General features: G+C 39.1%; 1 non-coding gene across 1 annotated transcript; it reads left to right on the top strand.

Annotated features, from left to right (window-relative positions):
* Positions 1-4,189: 4,189 nt before the first annotated feature.
* LOC141699105 (small nucleolar RNA R71) lies at positions 4,190-4,296 on the top strand. The gene has a single exon (XR_012565592.1). It is a non-coding gene; the product is annotated as a small nucleolar RNA R71 (small nucleolar RNA).
* The last annotated feature ends 16,271 nt before the right edge of the window (positions 4,297-20,567 follow it).

The following is a 20,567-nucleotide window of genomic DNA, read 5'->3' as shown; positions in this document are numbered from 1 at the left end:
ACAAACAACCTTCTCTAGAATGCGCTTTATCTCTCTGTTAGACACTTCCGCTTGACCATTTGTTTGCGGATGATAGGCAGTAGCTACTCGATGATTCACATTATAACGCTACATCATAGAAGTGAACTTACGGTTGCAAAAATGCGATCCTTCATCACTTATGATTACCTGAGGCGTTCCAAACCTTGTGAAAATTTGCTTATGAAGAAAATTTAGTACTACCTTTACATCATTTGTCGGTAAAGCTTTAACTTCGACCCATTTTGAGACATAATCGACTGCCAGCAAGATGTACTAATTATTGCAAGACGAGATAAAAGGCCCCATGAAATCAATTCCCCACACATCAAAGACCTCGACTTCAAGCATCACATTTAATGGCATCTCATCCTTCCTTGACAAATTTCCCACTCTTTGGCAATGATCACACCTTAAAACAAACTGATGAGCATCCTTGAACAAAGTAGGCCAGAAAAAACCTGCTTGCAGAATACGAGCTGCCGTCTTCTCACCTCCATAGTGTCCACCATAAACCGTGGAATGGCAGTCTCGTAATATCCCCTCTGTCTCACAGAACGGGATACATCTCCTGATGATCTGGTCAGCTCCCTGTCTAAACAAATATGGTTCATCCCACATATACCACTTCACCTCATGCAGAAACTTCTTCTTTTGCGCGTATGTCAAATTAAGAGGCATTATATTGCTGACAAGATAGTTTACAATATCTGCAAACCATGGTTCTTCCTCCTGAATTGCAAACAACTGCTCATCCGGAAAAGATTCATTGATTAACGTCCTATCTTGTGAAGTAGAATCGGGATTCTCCAACCTAGAGAGATGGTCAGCTACTTGATTCTCGGTACCTTTTCTATCTTTGATCTCTAACTCAAATTCCTGAAGTAAAAGCACCCAACGAATGAGTCTCGGCTTTGAATCCTTCTTAGAAACCAGATAGCGAATAGCTACATGATCAGTGAATACTGTTACTTTTGTACCAAGCAGATAAGATCGAAATTTCTCAAAGCCAAAGACTATAGCCAAAAGCTCCTTCTCAGTAGTGGTGTAGTTCAATTGGGCACCATTTAAAGTCTTACTCGCATAGTAGACCACATGGAAGAGATTTTTCTTGCGCTGTCCCAGAACTGCACCTACCGCATAATCACTCACATCACACATCATCTCAAACGGTTCTGTCCAATCTGGTGCTGTAATAACTGGTGCAGTGATCAAACTCTTCTTGAGAGTCTCGAATGCTGCCAAACATTCATCATCAAATTTGAAAGGCACATCTTTCTCAAGCAAATTGCACAATGGCTTAGATATCTTTGAAAAGTCCTTGATGAATCGCCGATAAAAACCTGCATGACCAAGAAAACTACGGATTCCTTTCACAGAATTGGGTGGGGGAAGATTTTCAATGACTCCCACCTTGGCCTTGTCCACCTCCAGACCCTTGCTAGAGACCTTATGCCCAAGGATAATGCCTTCACGCACCATAAAATGACATTTCTCCCAATTAAGCACCAAATTAGTTTCCACGCATCTTTTGAGTACGGCGCGCAGATTATTCAAACATTCATCATATGAGTGTCCAAAGACGGAGAAGTCATCCATGAACACTTCGACGTTATTTCCAATCATGTCAGAGAATATAGCCATCATACATCTCTGAAAGGTGGCCGGGGCGCCACATAACCCAAACGAAACTCTACGAAAAGCAAATGTGCCAAATGGACAAGTGAAGGTAGTCTTTTCCTGATCCTCTGGTGCGATACAAATCTGATTATACCCGGAATAACCATCCAGAAGACAAAAATACTCATGTCCCGCCAATCTGTCAAGCATTTGATCAATAAATGGAAGAGGAAAGTGATCCTTTCTTGTGGCTTTGTTCAATTTCCTATAATCCATGCATACTCTCCATCCTGTAACTGTTCGAGTAGGGATGAGCTCATTCTTTTCATTTGCGACCACAGTGATACCTCCTTTCTTAGGAACACATTGTACGGGGCTCACCCACGAGCTGTCAGAAATAGGATAAATGATGCCTGCATCTAGCCATTTCAGAATTTCTTTCTTCACCACCTCCTTCATGATGGGATTCAGTCTTCGTTGCTGTTCCACAGTTGGCTTACTACCTTCCTCTAGCAGAATTTTATGCATACAATATGAAGGACTTATCCCCTTGATGTCTGCTATGGTCCATCCTATAGCCGATTTGAATTCTCTCAAAATTCTTAAGAGCTTGTCTTCCTCACTACCTGAAAGGTCAGCTGAAATAATAACAGGTAACGTAGATGAATCACCTAAAAAAGCATACCTCAAGTGTTCAGGTAATGGTTTGAGCTCTAAGGTAGGTGCCTCCTCTATTGATGGTTTGAGCTTCCCTTCAGCGTTCTTGAGGTCAGAAGTACCAAGAGATTCAAATGGTATGTCCAGCTTTCGCTTCCAGGGAGAAGCGTTCAGATATTGTAATTGCTCGTTGCTATCTTCATCATCACTGTCAAATTCCCCCACTAAGGCCTTTTCCAATGCATCAGACATTAGCATGTGCTCGAGTTCCGAAGTAACTGTGGAATTAATCACATCCACTTTTAAGCACTCCTCATCTTCTGTAGGGAATTTCATTGCCTTGAATACGTTGAAGGTCACATCCTGATCTTGGACCCGCATAGTAAGTTCCCCTTTTTGCACATCTATCAAGGTACGGCCAGTAGCCAAGAAAGGCCTCCCCAAGATTATGGGAATCTCCTTATCTTCCTCAAAATCCAGAATAACAAAATCTTCTGGAAAGAAGAGCTTATCCACCTTGATGAGGACATCCTCAACTATGCCCCTTGGGTAAGTAATGGAACGGTCCGCCAATTGTAGCGACATGTATGTGGGTTTTGGATCAGGCAGATCCAGCTTTTTAAAGATCGACAAGGGCATCAGATTAATGCTTGCTCCCAAATCACAAAGGCACTTGTCAAAAGTTAGATTGCCAATGGTGCAAGGAATGGTGAAGCTTCCTGGATCTTTCAGTTTTGGTGGTAACTTTTGTTGCAGAACCGCGCTGCATTCTTCCGTGAGAGCAACGGTTTCAAGGTCATCCAGTTTCACCTTCCTTGAAAGAATAGTCTTCATAAACTTCGCATAACTAGGCATTTGTTCCAGAGCCTCAGCGAAAGGTATATTGATGTGAAGTTTCTTGAACACCTCCAGAAACTTCCCGAACTGTCTATCCAGCTTTTGTTGCTGCAATCTCTTAGGAAAAGGTGGTGGAGGATAGAGCTGTTTCTCCCCTGTATTAGCCTCAGGCAGAGTGTGTTCAACAGTAGTCTTCTTTGGTTCCGCCACTTTCTCCTTTTGCTTAGATTCTTCATCTCTAACTTCAGCTTCGACTTCTTTTGCCTTTTCAGCATCAGCTACTTTTCCAGACCTTAAGGTAATAGCCTTGACTTGCTCTTTAGCTTCCTTCCTGCCTGGTACTTCCGTGTCACTGGGAAGAGTGCCAGGTTGACGATTGAGCAAGGCATTGGCTAATTGACCGATTTGATTTTCCAAGGTCTTGATAGAAACCGCCTGACTCTTGCACAACAGCTTAAGTTCCTCAAAATCAGCACTAGTAGGTGCAGCTGCACTTCCCTGTTGAGGATATGATTGCCTTGTAGAATACTGCTGTGGTTGCTGGAATCCAGGTGGGTTAAACTGTTTACTTACTCCTTGCTGATATGTTGGCTGAATAGCATTCTGATTATTCCCCCAGCTGAAATTTGGATGATTTCTGTTATTAGGATGATAGGTCGCTGGCACAGGCTGCTGTTGTCACTGATAATTATTCACATACTGAACAGATTCGTTGACAAGAGAACACTGATCCGTAGCATGAGAACCTGCACAAAGCTCACAAACCATAGCTATTTGATTAACTCCATACGTAGCCAGAGAATCAACCTTCATTGATAGTGCTTGGAGCTGGGCTGCAATAGCGGTGGCTGCATCAACTTCCAGAATACCTGCGACCTTGCCTGACATCATCCTCTGAGTTGGGTTTTGATGCTCATTTGCAGCCATTGTCTCTATAAGATTATACGCCTCAGTATAGCTTTTAGCCCATAAGGCTCCTCCAGCTGCTGCATCGAGCATAGGCCGAGATTGGACCCCCAAACCATTATAAAAACCAGTGATTACCATCCAATCCGGCATTCCATGATGTTGACATTTTCTCAACATTTCCTTGTAGCGTTCCCAAGCCTCGCACATAGATTCTGTAGGTTGCTGCGCAAACTGAGTAAGAGCACTCCTCATAGCAGCAGTCTTTGCCATTAGATAAAACTTCACCAGAAACTTTTGCGCAAGATCTTGCCACGTAGTGATGGACCCAACTGGTTCAGAATGTAACCAGTCTTTAGCCTTATCCCTCAGTGAGAATGGGAAAAGCCTCAACTTGATAGCCTCATCAGTCACGCCATTATACTTAAAAGTGCTGCAGATCTCGACAAAATTTCTTATGTGCATGTTGGGGTCTTCAGTTGCCGCTCCTCCAAAAGAAACAGAATTCTGCACCATCTGAATAGTGCCCGGCTTGATTTCAAAGGTGTTAGCTTGAATAGCCGGATGAAGGATGCTTGACTGAATATCATCAATTTTAGGCCGAGAAAAATCTATAAGAGCTGGATCAGCTTGAACAATACGATCTCCCATGTTTACTGGTTCTTTCTGCTCAGCGCCTGAATCTGTATCCTCAAAATCTAACTTCTCCGGAATATCAAGAACTGCGTTTGTCTCCTCAGTTGTATCTAAAGTCCTCTTGCGAGCACGAGAACGAGTTTGCATAAACGCTTGCTAAAGTACCTGAAACACAACCGAAAAGAGTAAGTAACTACTACGTCCTAATCACTGAGTCCTAATGACCAATGATGGTAAGTACATAAACTAAACAAATACGCCGAGTCCCCGGCAGCGGCGCCAAAAACTTGTTAGGGTGAAAACACGCACTAATATTCACGCAAATATACGCGTTCGTAAGTAATATAGAATACTTTCTAGTTCGTTCCCTCAGAGACTCAGACTAAGTTATTGTCTAATTAAACTCACTCACCAATGTATGATTACTTCTCAATGTTAAGATAACACTTAAAATTGTTGATTAAATATTAACTATAATTAACTACTTAACTAACACTTCAAATTATCAATAATAAAACACTCATGAGATCACAACTTCATTATTACTTCCTTCTATAGCTATTGTTATTACCTTTAGCATGTGATAGTGATGATATTAATCGAATAACACGAAACTGATAAAAGCCAACTTTCATTGTACTAATACCATTCTACCAAGCATCCACAATTAAGATAGAAGTTGAATAGTCATCAATTATGTTGAGTTCCTATATGTCTACAGAAATTGACAACACAACGATTTAAGCACAAGTTATTCCTTTTGATTACATAGGGCAAATAAAACTATTAGAGTTACCCACTAATCATGCACAACGTACATGAACCTATGCTAGCATGGCAAGTTCTAAATCTCTAGATCCAACATCGCTTCACAAGAGATTAACACCCTATCTTATATGTTCGCGACGCACATAAGACGAATACGCGCAACCAATACTAGATATCATGCAATCATCACACACTAAAGTATTAAACAATTAACTAAAGAATTCCATAATAAATCCGTTGGAACCCCATGATCACGATTAGCCCATAATAGAACTTATCGCCATCATGGGTTCATATGAAATCATGATAAACAAATACAAGAAAATAATAATTAAACTAATTATATTAAAACAGAGTACGTCACAAGAGTAAATAAGTCAAAGCAAGAAAACTAGCATCCAACGATACAACGAAACAAGAATCACAAGAATATATGCTTCCTCTTCGTTGCGGTGTGCTAAATCGGTCTTCTCCTTCACTTCTTGCGTAAAACACAATCTAAAACATAATCTCCTTAATAATCTCTGTGAAAACGTCTCAAATCTACCTATATAATAGTCTCATAAAACTCAGATTACATAGAAGTTGGAAGCCAAACAGAAGTAGAAGTCTAAAATAATTTATCTTTTTCCCCGACCCTGCGCGGCCGCTCAGCATAGCTGCGCGGGCGCGCAGGCTGCTGCGCGGCCGCTCAGCATTGCTGCGCGGGCGCGCAGGCCTCTACTGGAAAAAATCCAGGTTTGCTCCGTTTCTTCGCCGTAATCTGCCCATTCCTGTCCTCTCGCAATGGTGAACACATGCCAAGGCTTATTCTTGATGATTCCTCCCCCGAAATGCAACTAATACCCTGAAATGCATAAACACTAGAAAAACGCATTAAATACACAAAATACTTGATTTCAAGACACCAATTTAAGCCATTTTAAGACATTCTAAGTGGTATAAAATGCCACTTATCAATGCTACTGATCTTTAGTTGTAAAGTCATATTCTACTTTGCATGTTAGAGATAGGGCATTATTTTCAAGTATAATCATGTTATATATGCTCTTCTTTTTAAAAATGTACATGCATGCTTAGTTGGAGTTAAATTCGACCTTATATGTGCTTAAAACGAATTTTTTTCCTTCATATTATGCTTGATATTAGTTGTTAAAAGGTAGTGTGCATGATCTTTTGAAGTAGTTAAGTATTATAAGTCGAATTTATGAGCTAATAACCCTCTTGTTTAATCGAACTTGATTTAGTGATCATCTTGAGGTGCATGTTAAGTTTTATTTTGCATGTTGGTACTATAAGGCATGGATGATCTCCATTATTGGTTGAGGCCTTAGTTTAGAGTCTTATAGTAGTAAATTTGCCTTGGTTGAGATTTAATTCATGGTTTTAAAGTGGGAGTTAAGGTGGAAAGGCTAGGATAGAATCCTGAAATTTTTTCCTGGTTTGCATGTGAGTTTTGTGTTGATTTTGAATGGGCATTTCTTAGGAATTGTTAGGCCCAAGCCACGGGGAGTTAAGACTTAGGGAATAATTGAGTCTAGAAGTCATAAATTAGAGAAAACCAACCATTTAGTGAGGTGCACACACCAAAATTTAGAATCTGTTCAGCAGGGGACAGTTTTGTTGCAACTTAGAAATGAGGAGTTTTGACCATGTCATGGGTAGGCCCTCACTAGGCCTTGGTCAGAGGAGTTTTTCCAGCCATAGTTCATAGGAATTGAGTTAGAATCATATGTCATAAGTTAGTGCAAAACATGACACTTTTCTGTCCAGAAAATAGGGGAACATTGGACTTTAAGCTTAGGCCCAGGTAGGCCCAAGCTAGGACCTTGAGCCAAACCAAGTTTGAGAGTTGCCTCATGGTCAGAAGAGTCTATTGTAGAAGTTTGAGAGGTAAAATTGAAGTGTAAAGGTGTCAAATGTACTCATAAACCCATTGGTGTCACCCTGAAATCACTATAATGAGCAAAATCACTTAACCTTTAGTTTTAGGGCACTTAAGAGTGAGGCCTAGGTTGACCACCATAGTTGTAAGATATTATGAGGTCAATAGAGTATAAGGCCTAAGTCAGGGTCCATAAGAACTTGATGGTTTAGAAAAGGCACTTCGAGTTATGAGGTCGATATTAAGAGTTTTAGCTAGTTTAGCATAACTGAGTGACTTGAGTAAGTGTAGTGAGATCATCCAAGCCTAGTGATGCAATATAGTGTGTATGGATATATTATTAAATGTGTTATGTGAACATGCGTAGCTATGTGAACTATTATGCTTATAAGGTAATTATAAGCGTGTATGTGTATATAAGCCTAAGTGCCAATGTGCATAATTTCGGTTTATAATTAGGTTAAGTTGGTGAATATATATATATATTATAATGAAAAAAATTATTATTTTACGTAGGCTCTCGAGACGAGGGTAAACTTGCCATTAAAGTCGAGTGAAGCTCCAGTTGCTCCCACCTACCAGTCAAGTCAAGCCTTTCTTAAGGCAAGTGTTTTAACCTACCTTTTTGTTTATACTGCAAGATAGTGTTATCCCAGTTTTTTATATGATGCGAGTATGCTAATTCACCTTGATATATATGATCCAAATGGTTTTAAATCTATCTTTCGTATTATATGCAAATGCCATGAACCTCAAGCATCTATTACAAGTAGTTTAACTTTGCTTGGAGATTTTTATGCAAGTAATTCAAAAGTCATACCATGCTAAGATACCAAGTAATTGTGATGTGGAACCCTATGCAAGTTATACTCAGTAACCTTATCTTGATACCTAAAAGTAAGTTATCCCTTAAAAGTCGTTCATGATTGCTTGATAACCCTATTCTTACTCCTAAAACATGATACCCTGTTATACTTTGAACTGATGCTCACCTTCTTTATATTTCAATACCTATGTCTTATCTGGAACCATTACCTTGAACCTAGTTTGACTTAGTTCCTTCATACTGTCCGATATCCCTGCTAAATCTCATTGTCAAATTCCTTGTGAATAGAAACCTTGCAATTCCCTTGATAAATATAGTCTAGTCGATCATGGCCTTGAAATTTAGTGGACTTATTCCCTATGCTTCAAAGTTGATCTAGAACCCTTGATAAAGATGCTCACTGTTTAAGAAATTAACCGTCACTTGGCATCAATTTTTAAAATAAAAATTTAAAATTTGGATTTCCAGTCCCAAAGGGAGACAAATATTTTCTTTAGATAGTGGATCTGGACTGAGAAGCAAGTCGTTTCCGCTCTTAATTTGTAGGCTTAAAAGATTGCCTAGGGATCCCATTAATGTTCTAGAACCCAGTGAGGTTCAGGATTACTTCACGGCTGATCACCGGCTGTAATCCGTAGCATCATAAAATGGTTTTTGATAAGGGAATGGTTTTGAATGGTTTTATTACAAGAAAAGATGCCATCACCCTGAACGTTTATCTCTTAATACTATATTGTTGAATCTTTCAATTCTATTGTTAATGTTTTATTCTTGTTTATGTATATTATAGCGCTTGTTGAGAATTTGGCTCACTACTTGCTTACCCTGATATTACAGCTAGAAGATGTGGTTAGATTCAAGCAGACAGCGCGTAAGACTTGTGATGCCGATTCGTATATTCGAGCTCAGGTAGTTAGTGATCGTTTTGTGTAAGGACTCGATATTAAAAATCAGGTTGTAATAGTTAATAGTATTGGGCTGTTCCAAACCCTAAACTGTAAGATCTTGGATTCAGATGTATTTACTTCCTTTTGTTAACTAATATAATTATTCGTATATTGTCTTTTTTAAATGTTTGGGGCATGACAATCCACCTCCGTCATTTCCTAAAAGGCTTCAAAAGCATAAGCTCGACAAGTAATTTGCCAAGTTTTTGGAGGTTTTCAAGAAGCTACATATCAACATACCTTTTGCGGAAGCTCTAGAACAGATGCCGAGCTATGCTAAGTTCATGAAGGGTATACTATCCTGGAAGATGAAGCTTGAGGAGTTGGAAACCGTTGCTCTAACGGAAGAGTGCTATGATGTGCTGCAATTGAAGCTACCTCCTAAGCTTAAAGATCCAGGAAGCTTTATGATATCTTGTACCATTAGCAATCTGTCCTTCGACAAGTATTGATGTGACTTGGGAGCTAGCATCAATTTGATGCCCTTATCTGTCTTCAAGAAACTTGGTTTGCCTAAGCCAAAACCGACAAACATGTCCTTACAATTGGCCTATCGGACCATCACTTATCCACGAGGTATAGTGGAGGATGTCTTGGTCAAGGTGGACAAACTCATCTTTCCTGCTGATTTTGTAATTCTGGATTTCGAGGATGATGAGAAGATTTTCATCATCTTGGGAAGACCATTCTTGGCTACATGCCGAACTATGATTGATGTGCAAAAAGGAGAGCTTACGATGAAGATTCAAGATCACCAGGTCACTTTTAATGTGTTCAAGGCAATAAAGTTACCCACAGATAAAGAAAAGTGCTTTAAAGTAGAGCGCGTCGACTCTGTCGTGAATTCTGAGCTTGAGCAATTGCCAAAGTCATATACTTTAGAGAGATCCTTAATAGGGGAATCAGTTATTGAAGATGAAGAATGAGCAGAGCGACTGCGGGTTTTGAATGCACCTCCATGGAAGAGGAAGTTGGATATGCCATTCGATTCTCTTGGGTTAGTAGAGATGAAAATTTCTCAAGAACGTCTCGAGCCATCTATTGGAGAAGCTCCCATACTTGGGCTCAAACCGCAGCCAGATCATTTGAGTTATGCATTTTTAGGTGCACCCCCTAACAAGGGGTTGGAACATATCTATGATAATCTAAAGAATGACCGAACGGTTCCTCCCGTGCTTATAGAAGGTTCCTCTCATGCACCACAGACAGTTGATAGGTTTGGTCTTGGTGATACGCAGTATAGAAGGTTGATTCGGCGTATTGAGGCCATGCATAACATCCTCCGACGTTTTGCTGAAGATTTGACACACACTCTCAGTACTGTTTTCTGAGACACTGGTGACGAGGTTGATTGGCCACCTGATCCTCCACCCGAGGAGGGTGATGATCCTTCTTCTTCCGAGTAGGTATGCCTTGATTCCTTACTATTACCTTTAATGAGGACAATGAAATTTTTAATTTTGGGGTTGATAGTTAAGGAATATTTGTGTGTGAGTCCATATAGATGCATATTCATGATAGTTTAGTTCATATAGTTTGCATATTTGTCATGTAGTTATTTGTTTTTTTTTGCATGTTTGTTATCATGTTAGTATGTTGCATATAGTTTCATTGGCATTATATCATGATCCCTTAGGTTACTTTTTCAATTAATTTGTGATGTTGATTCGAGTGTAGTGATGTCGTATAGCGGAATGTTAGGTCCTAACGAATTAATTCGCATGCTAGAAATAAGAAAATTTTCACTAAGTCTTATAGGTTTCTTGAGTTCTAGATCATGATCATGACTTGTTTATTTGTCGAGTTTTAATCACTTATTTATGTCTAGAATTTATGATATTCTCTTAGTGACAAAATAACATGGATTTTTAAAACTGGAGAAAAATATTGGATATCAATGCTAGTTGTGGCTATGCGTCAAATGGCTAGTAGCCGACTCATATTTATATGAGTAGTCTAGGGTTGAGCGAGATGGAGCAAAACGCACTCGTTCAGAACATGAGAAAAAAAAGAAAAAAAAAGAAAAAAAAAAGAAAAAGAAAAAAATATGTGTTATGCATAATTGATCACGAGTGGGCTCTTTAATACTTGAGTTATTAAGTTCTTGGGGACTTTGTGCCTAGTGATCTAAGGCTTTTATAGTCTAGGATCCGCTAACCTAACGCTCGCTACATGGGTATTATTGCATAAGTCTTTTGTGGACCTCGCTCATTGCACGATCAAATCAGCAATTTGTGTTTTTTATGTGTTATCAATAAAAGCATGAATCCTTGTATAACTCTGATAAAATTGAAGTGTTGTCAGCCATTTTGTGTTTATCATTTATTATGTCTATAACCTTGTGATTGTATTGATGAGAGGTGAGTTATGATTATTGATCTAGTTTCGAAAGTAGATCTGTTAAGCAATTGCACACACACACGTTTCTGGCTTGTGAGTTGCTTTGTAGGATTTGATTGAACTTTGTGCAAATAATTGCATTCTTTGAGATGATGCTCATTAGTTGGTTAAGTTATTCTGAGGGGATCAATTGCATTATCATTTAGTTGCATTCATGTTAGTTGCATTCATGCATTACTTTCTTTGTAGTTTTTGAGTCTGTTTATGCTTGAGGACAAGAATCGATTCAAGTTTAGGGGTGTGATAAGTGGATTTTATATCTACTTGGAATGCTTTATTTCAGGCTTAAGTTGATGTTTTGGACTCAAGTTATTGGTATTTTTGATGTGTTTTTGTGTTTGTGCATTACAAGCACTAGTTGGAGGAAGAATAGAGCTTTTATTGAATATATGATGAAAAGAGCCAAGAATCTGAAGTCAAGTCCATTCTCAAATTGTATAGGATCTCTAGAGCTTCGCGTGGACTGCTTATTCATCGAATTCTGACGAGCAGAGCGAAAGTTACAGTAAAAAGAAGACAAGGCTGAAGAATCCAGGGAGCAGAAGAGTAGGACGCCCAGGCCACATGCGGGGCAGCCGCTCAGGAAGAACAGAAGTGCAGCGCGGGGGCACCGTGAGCAGGGCGGCCGCGCGGGTTTGTTTGGCAGAAATCCTGATTCTTCTCTGATTTTGAGTTTTTGAAGCCCAGATCTGTTAAAAGCCTATAAATACTCTATAATAAGACATTTTTACAACAAGAAGAGCAAGGAGATAGAAGCAAGAAGACCTAATAGCACAATACCACAAAGGAGAAGAAGATCTTGTTTCTACTTGTGATTCGTTTCTTAAGTTGTAATCTTGGATGCTTGTTTTTTTTAACCTAATACTCTTGTTAACGTACTTTGTTATTATTATTCAGTTATTTCAGACCTAGTTTATCTTAGTTATTTACCATGCTTTCATTGGAACCCATGCTGACGATGAGTTCGGTTATGAACTAATCGTTGTCATGGGATTCTAACGGATTTACCTATGGATTTCTATAGTTAATTATTTTGATACCTAAATGTGTGGTGATTGTATGATATCCTAGTATTGGTTGTGCGTATTCATCTTATGTACGTCGCGAACATATAAGATAGTTTGTTAATCTCTATTGAAGCAAGAGCGAATAAAGAGATTTAGAACTTGCCATGATAACATTGGTTCATGTATTTATTATGCATGATTCGTAGGTAATTTTAACCATCTTACTTGCCCTATGTAATTACGATAGACATATAGGGTCTCAACATAATTGGTGTCTATTTAGCTTCTATATCTTTTGTGGATGTCTGGTAGTAGGGAATTGTTAGGACGAAAACACGCGCTAATATTACACGTAAGTATACGTGTTCACAAGTAATACAGAATTATTTCTAGTTCGTTCCCACAGAGACTCTTTTAGGTTAACTTCAATTTATGCACTTATGCAACAATGGTATGGTAATTATTCAATGCTAAGATGATAACAAGTTGAGATTGTTTATAACTACGAGATTATACTAACTAATATTAACTAAGAGAATTAAGGCTGATTAACTTATATAACACAAACATGGGATTCTAACTTCGTTAAATACTTGATTCAGTAGCCTTTTTTTCTTAACCTTAGCATACAATGGTGATGATACTAATCAGATAACACGAAATTAGAAAACGCCAACTTTCGTTGTACGAATACCCTACTACCAGACATCCATAAAAGAGATAGAAGCTGAATATACACCAATTATGTTGAGACCCTATATGTCTATAGAATTTGACAACATAATGGTTTAATGCACAAGTTATCTATCATGATTACATAGGGCAAGTAAGATGGTTAAATTACCTACGAATCATGCATAACAATTACATGAACCTATGCTAGCATGGCAAGTTCTAAACCTCTATATTCACTTTCACTTCAATAGAGATTAACACGCTATCTTATAAGTTCACGACGCTCATAAGACGAATAAGCACAACCAATACTAGGATATCATATAATCACCACACACTAAGGTATCAAAACAAATTTACCAAAGAAATCCATAAGTAAATCCGTTAAACCCCACGATAACGATTAGCCCATAACCGAACCCATCATCACCGTGGGTTCCGGTGAAACCATGGTATAATATAATAAGTCTTTATAAAACTGAATAAAAATCAAAGTACATTAAACAAGAGTAATAGGTTCAACAAAAAAGAAAACTAGCATCCGAGATTACAACTTAAAATAAAGAATCACAAGTATAAACTAGATCCTCTTCGCCTTGGTTGAATTTGTGCTCCTAGGTCTTCTCGTTGCCTCTCCTTAGTCTCCAATACGTGCTTCTTTTTAAAAATGTCTTTCCTAGACTTTATATAGGTTATAGAATCAAGTTGGGCTTCAAACTCTCAAAATCCAAGTAGAAACAGAATTCTGAAATCCCGGCCTAGGCCGGCCGCGCGCTTCACCAGCGCGGGCGCGCTGACCTACTTGAATTTCTTCTTCTGCTTGTTTTTTTGGCTGGTTTGAGATGGAATTCAACGAGCTTTCATCCTAGACACATTCCTAACACCAATTTAGCACCATAGCAATGCTAAATCTCCTGATTCCTTCAACTATGCCTGAAATGCAAAACACTACAAAAACGCATCAAATACACAAATAACTTGATTTCAAAACATCAATTTGAAGATTTACGAAGCGTTATAAGTGGATATAAATGCCACTTAACATGCCCCCAAACTTGAACTGATGTTTGTCCTCAAGCATAAACAGACTCAAAGAACAAGAAATAAAAATGCATGAATACAAACTACATGAATGCAACGATCCCCTCATATTAACTAAACCAACCAGTGAGCAACATCTCAACAAATACAGTTATTCGCACAAAGACCAATCAAATCTCATAAATCAACTCATAGGCCAGAAACGTGCGTGTGTGCAGATGCTTAACAGATATACCATCACAACTAGATCAATAATCATGACTCACTGCTCATCAAGGCAATCACAAGGTTATAAATAGAATAAACTTTCAACTCAAAATGATTGACAACACTTCAATTCTTATATAGGAGTTATTACACGGATTCATGCTTTTATTGATAATACATAACAACACAAATATGCTTATTTGACCGTGCAATGAGTGAGGTCCACAAAAGACCTATGCAATAATACCCATGTAGCGAGCGTTAGGTTAGCGGATCCCAGACTATAAAAGCCTTATGTCACTAGGCACAAAGTTCTCTAAGAACTTAATAACTCGAGTATTAAAGAGCTCACTCGTGATCAATTATGCATCAACACATATATATTTTTCTCTTTTTCTTTTTTTCCATTTTTTTTCTTTTTTCAACAATTTCTTTTTTTTCAACAATTTCTGAACGTGTGTGTTTCGCTCCATCTCGCTCAACCCTACCCTAGACTACTCATATAAAATGAGCCGGATACTAGCCATTTGATACCTAACCACAACAACTAGCAATGAAATCCAATGTTTTTTCTCCAATTTTTGAATATCCATGTTATGATGCCAATAAGAGAATACCATAAATTCTAGATATAAACAAGTGATTAAACCTCGACAAACAAACAAACCATGATCATGATCTGGCACTCAAGCAACCTATAAGACTTAGTGAAATTTTTATTGCTTCTAGCATGCAAATCAACTCGATAGGACTCAACATCCCTCTATACGACATCATTACACTAGCATCAATATCATAAATCAATCGGTAAAGTAAACTTAAGGGATCATATTATAATGCACATGCAACTATATGCAACATATTAACATGCAAAATAAAAAAAACAAAAAAAAACTACTACATGGAAAATATGCAACTATATGAACTAAACTATCATGAATATGCAAACTATATGGACACACACATAACATATATTACTAAACTACCACCCCCAAAATTAAAATATTCACTGTCCTCAATAAAGGTAATAGTAAGGAATCAGGCATACCTACTCAGAATCAGGATCATCACCCTCAATGGGTGGTATGTCAGGAATATCAAGAGGCGGGTACACAGAGTCCTCACCGAATACTGGCCACTGGATGTCAACTCATGTGGCTCTGAATGCAGTCCCCAATGCATGGGTAAGGTCATGTGCAAACCGACTATGGATTTCATGCATCGCATCCATCCTCCTCATCAAGTGCCCATACTGCGCTGAACTCAAACCAGCACTGCCCTCAATATCCTGCTACTGCTGCTGCTGTGAAGGACCGACTTCACCCCTCTAAACTCTCCAAGCTGCTCTACTAGCCTGAGCAGAACCACCGGCATATGTCTGATCCGCTGGACATCCACCCGGCAAGTGATCAAAAGAATAATCGAGCCCCTTCTCATCCGCCTTTCCACCGTACCACTCATGCATCACTGCTATAGTCGAACTATCAATCGGGGCATTAGACATCTGCAGATGCTCGTATGTTGGCCAATGAACTCCAACTTCCACACACAGCTTTGTTACAATGGACACATAGGGAATAGAGCCCGTACTGCTCCCTCGCAGAAACCTCAAAATCCCTTGAAAAATAATGGACCCCAAGTCCACATAATCACCCTACAGAATACCCCACAACAGCTTCGCCCGGTCCACCAAAACATCATGCACATGTGATGAAGGCATAATGTTAGCACAAATAAAAGAGTTCCATGCATGGGCATACATGTTCATACACGACGCAGGGAAAGTAGCATACTCGTTCGACCCCATCTTAAACTTCCAGTGAGTCTCTGGCACACAGAAAGTAGCAACAATTAAATCCAAATTAAAATCTTCCCCCGTCTTCGTCACCCAATCATCCTAACCCTCCTGCCTCTCGGGCTGGTTAATCACCCTCCGAATTGCATCTACGGTATAATCCATCATCAATCCCCTAACCACAGAATACCCGTTCTTCTCTGCCTTCGCATTCCCGTAAAACTTGTTAACCACACTCATGGGCACAACAGCTGGTGCCTCGCAAAAAGCAATCCAACCCTCCACATTCATCTCAAACAACTTACCATCCCTCCCTGATGGCAGAAAACCTTGCTCCTTGGCTATGGGCTTCGAAAGCAGCCTCGTATACTCCGCCTTAGCCTCTGAACTAGCAAACCTAGGCCTCACACCCCCACACTAGAAGAATCGGTAGTGCTGCTGCTAACTTGGGTTCTTTGTCTCTTGGGTGCCATTGAAATCGAATAAGTTTGAGAGAAAAGATGTAAGTAAGAGAGATTTAGAGTTTTGCGAATTGAAAAAGTGATGGAGAAGATTGTGTATAAGTGTGTGTATATATAGGAAGAGAATTAGATTTAGAATAGAAGTGGGAATTGATTATGGGAATAATGGGAGTAATGAGGTAATTGAAACTGATTTGGAGAGGGAAATATGGAAGGTGGGAGAGGGAAATTCGGGTATAGACTGATTTTATTTTTGATTTTTCGATTTTCTATTTTTTTCAGCTTCAGGGGAGCAGTACGGCTGCATGCTATCCTAACACGGGTGTGCCATGCTTCTGTCCATCCAGCACGGCCGCCCCGCTAGGCAGCGCGGGCGTACGCAATCTCTGTACATTCAGCGTGGTCGCCCCGCTTCCCAGCGCGGGCGCGCCGTGCTACTATAGTTGCCACTGAAATTTTTCATTTTTCTGATTTTTTGGAGTTTTCTTCTTCCTTCTAACACCTACTAATATACAACACACTTGGGTTGCCTCCCAAGAAATGCTTGCTTTATGTCACTAGCTTGACGTAGAATTTCGAGATCAAGTGGACAATAAAACGGCACTAACCACCTCACGGTTTACCGTATTCCCATAGTAATGCTTCAACCTCTGTCCATTCACCTTGAACGCTTGGCCTGGATCATTCTCAAAAATCTCCACCGCTCTATGTGGAAACACAGTATTGATAAGAAACAGCCCTGACCACCTCGACTTCAACTTTCCTGGAAAAAGATGGAGACGAGACTTGAACAAAAGAACTTGTTACCCCGACACAAATGATTTGAGTACTAGACCCCTATCGTGCCACCTCTTGACTTTTTCCTTATACATCTTGTTGTTCTCATACGCTTGAAGCCGAAACTCATCGAATACATTCAATTGAAGCATCCTCTTCTTACCAGCTGCATCCAAATCGAGGTTTAGTTTCTTCAAAGCCCAATACGCTTTGTGCTCTAGCTCCACATGCAAATGACATCCCTTACTATAAACAAACTGAAATAGAGACATGCCTAACGGAGTCTTATATGCTGTTCGATATGCCCAAACAGCTTCATCCAGCTTCAAAGACTAATCCTTCCTCGATGGACACACAACTTTCTCTAAAATGCGCTTGATCTCTCTATTAGACACCTCAGCTTGACCACTAGTCTGAGGATGGTAGGTTGTAGCAATTCGATGATTTATATTATATTGCTGCATCATAGCAGTGAACTTGCGATTGCAGAAATACGATCCCTCGTTACTGATTATGACTCTCGGAGTCCTGAATCTCGTGAATATCTGCTTATGAAGAAAATTAAGCACTACCTTTACACCATTCATTGGCAAAGCCTTGACTTCCACCCATTTCAAGACATAATCAACTGCCTACAAGATATACTGATTATTGCTTGATAAGACAAATGGCCCCATGAAGTCAATTCCCCAAACATCAAAGACCTCAACCTCGGTAAGCACATTAAGAGGCATCTCATCCCTCTTATACATATTACCCACACGCTGGCAGCGATCACACTTCAAAACCAACTGATGTGCATCCTTAAACAATGTAGGCCAGAAGAATCCGGTTTGAAGGATACGAGCTACTGTCTTCTCTCCACCATATTGGCCTCCATAAACAGTCGAATGACATTCTCGCAAGGTACCCTCCATCTCGTTATACGGAATACATCTCCTGATGATTTGGTCAGCTCCTTGCCTAAACAAAAATGGCTTATCCCACATGTACCACTTCACTTCATGAAGAAACTTCTTCTTTTGAGCAGAAGACAAATCTGGAGGCATAATGTTGCTCACAAGGTAGTTCACAATGTCTGCGAACCACGGTTCTTCTTCTTGCACCTCAAACAATTGCTTATCGGGAAAAGACTCATTAATCAATGTCTTATCCTGGGAAGCTGTACTTGGGTCTTCTAACCGAGATAGATGATCAGCAACTCGATTCTCAGTACCGTTCCTATTCTTGATCTCCAACTCAATTTCTTGAAGTAAAAGAATCCATCAAATCACTCTAGTCTTCGAGTCCTTCTTCGAGACGAGATAGCGAATATCAGTGTGATCAGTGAAAACTGTCACCTTGTCCTAAGCAAATAAGATCGAAACTTCTCAAAACCGTAGACAATGGCTAAGAGTTCTTTTTCAGTAGTAGTATAGTTCAGTTGAGCACCATTAATGGTCTTACTAGCATAGTAGACCACATGAAATATGTTGTTCTTCCAATGCCCAAGAACTACTCCAACTGCATAGTCACTTGCATCGCACATCATCTTAAAAGGCTCATTCCAATCAGGTGCAGTTATGACAGGTGCCGTGATCAAACTCTTCTTTAAGATCTCAAAAGCAGCTCGACACTCGTCATCAAACTTGAAAGGGACATCTTTCTCTAATATAAATCAATTAATTAAATAATTAATTAATCAATTTATAAAATAAATAAAAACTAATTTTATAATTAATAAAAATAAAAATAAATCCTAGAAACAGTTGTCAGAAATCAACTTCTGACAAAAACGGATCAATACCGGGTAAAACAAATGGGTCAACCGGGTCAAATCCGGGTCATGAAGAACATGACCGGATAATTTCCAGAATTCGGCGACTTCACCGGATTCCGGTGAGTCTAAAACAGCCTCAAATCAACACCGTTTGATGCTGTTTTTGAATGCTTTTCATTGCAAATCAACACAGTAATCTAACCACGGCCATAACATCCCTGAATCATCTTTTCCGATCAAAGCTCAAAACTTTTCCGGCCAAGTATCAAAATCACAGAATTGTACATGAAATCACGAGGTTAATAGCTTAAATCAAAGCTTATCAACTATATAATAAAACCCCTAACCTCTAAACAACCTCAGATTACTAAAACTTAAAAATGATTATTGGTGGAGAAAGGCTTTCAATGACCTTTACTAGAGACCTTGTGCCCAAGAATAATGCCCCGTTGCACCATAAAGTGACATTTCTCCCAGTTGAGAACTAGATTAGTCTCAACACACCTTTTAAGAATTGCGCCAAGATTTTGCAAGCACTCGTCAAAAGAATCACCGAACACAGAGAAATCATCTATGAACACCTCCACATTCTGACCAATCATGTTAGAAAAGATAGCCATCACGCATCTCTGAAATGTGGCCAGCGCACCAAACAACCCAAAAGAAACTCTTCTGAAGGCAAAAGTACCGAATGAACAAGTGAAGGTAGCCTTTTCCTGATCTTCTAGAGCGATGCAAATCTGATTATAATCCGAATAGCCATCCATAAGACATTAGTATTTATGTTGTTATTCCCTAACAATACAACAAGAATTATAGATGGGGGGGTTGAATGTAATTCTGGCTTCTTTTTGAGATTTTAAAAATGTTCTAACTCAATATATAACAGTGTTTGATTTGCAGTAATGCGGAATGAAAGAATAGTAGAAATCAAAACATTAAGTAATAAAACACAAGCTTTAAAACTTTCTGGTGGATTTGAAAGTATCCACCAGAGATATATATATCATATTGAGAACTTTGTGATGCTTTGAATAGCACACAGCTGCTTTACAAGTGAACAAACAAACTACAGAGAAATTCTTAACAAGTACAAATTTTTCTGTCTCTCTGAAAAATGTGCTTGCTTAGTTAGTTGTTCTACTTGCTATACTTGGTTTATATATCACCAAGTTACATGATAATAAGACAAGACAATAAAACAAAAATAAATCTAGTCTAATATCATGCTGCTACATTACTCTATCCAACATCTTTGAATATCTTCACATTTGCATGGAAATGGTAATGCTTCTTAGTTCTCAAAATCCTGCTTAACAGGCTACCACATTCCTTTTGCAAACAC

The sequence above is a fragment of the Apium graveolens genome, chromosome 11 (assembly GCF_009905375.1).
Source record: "Apium graveolens cultivar Ventura chromosome 11, ASM990537v1, whole genome shotgun sequence".
NCBI classification, from domain to species: domain Eukaryota; kingdom Viridiplantae; phylum Streptophyta; class Magnoliopsida; order Apiales; family Apiaceae; genus Apium; species Apium graveolens.
This window is presented reverse-complemented; position numbering and strand designations above follow the sequence as displayed.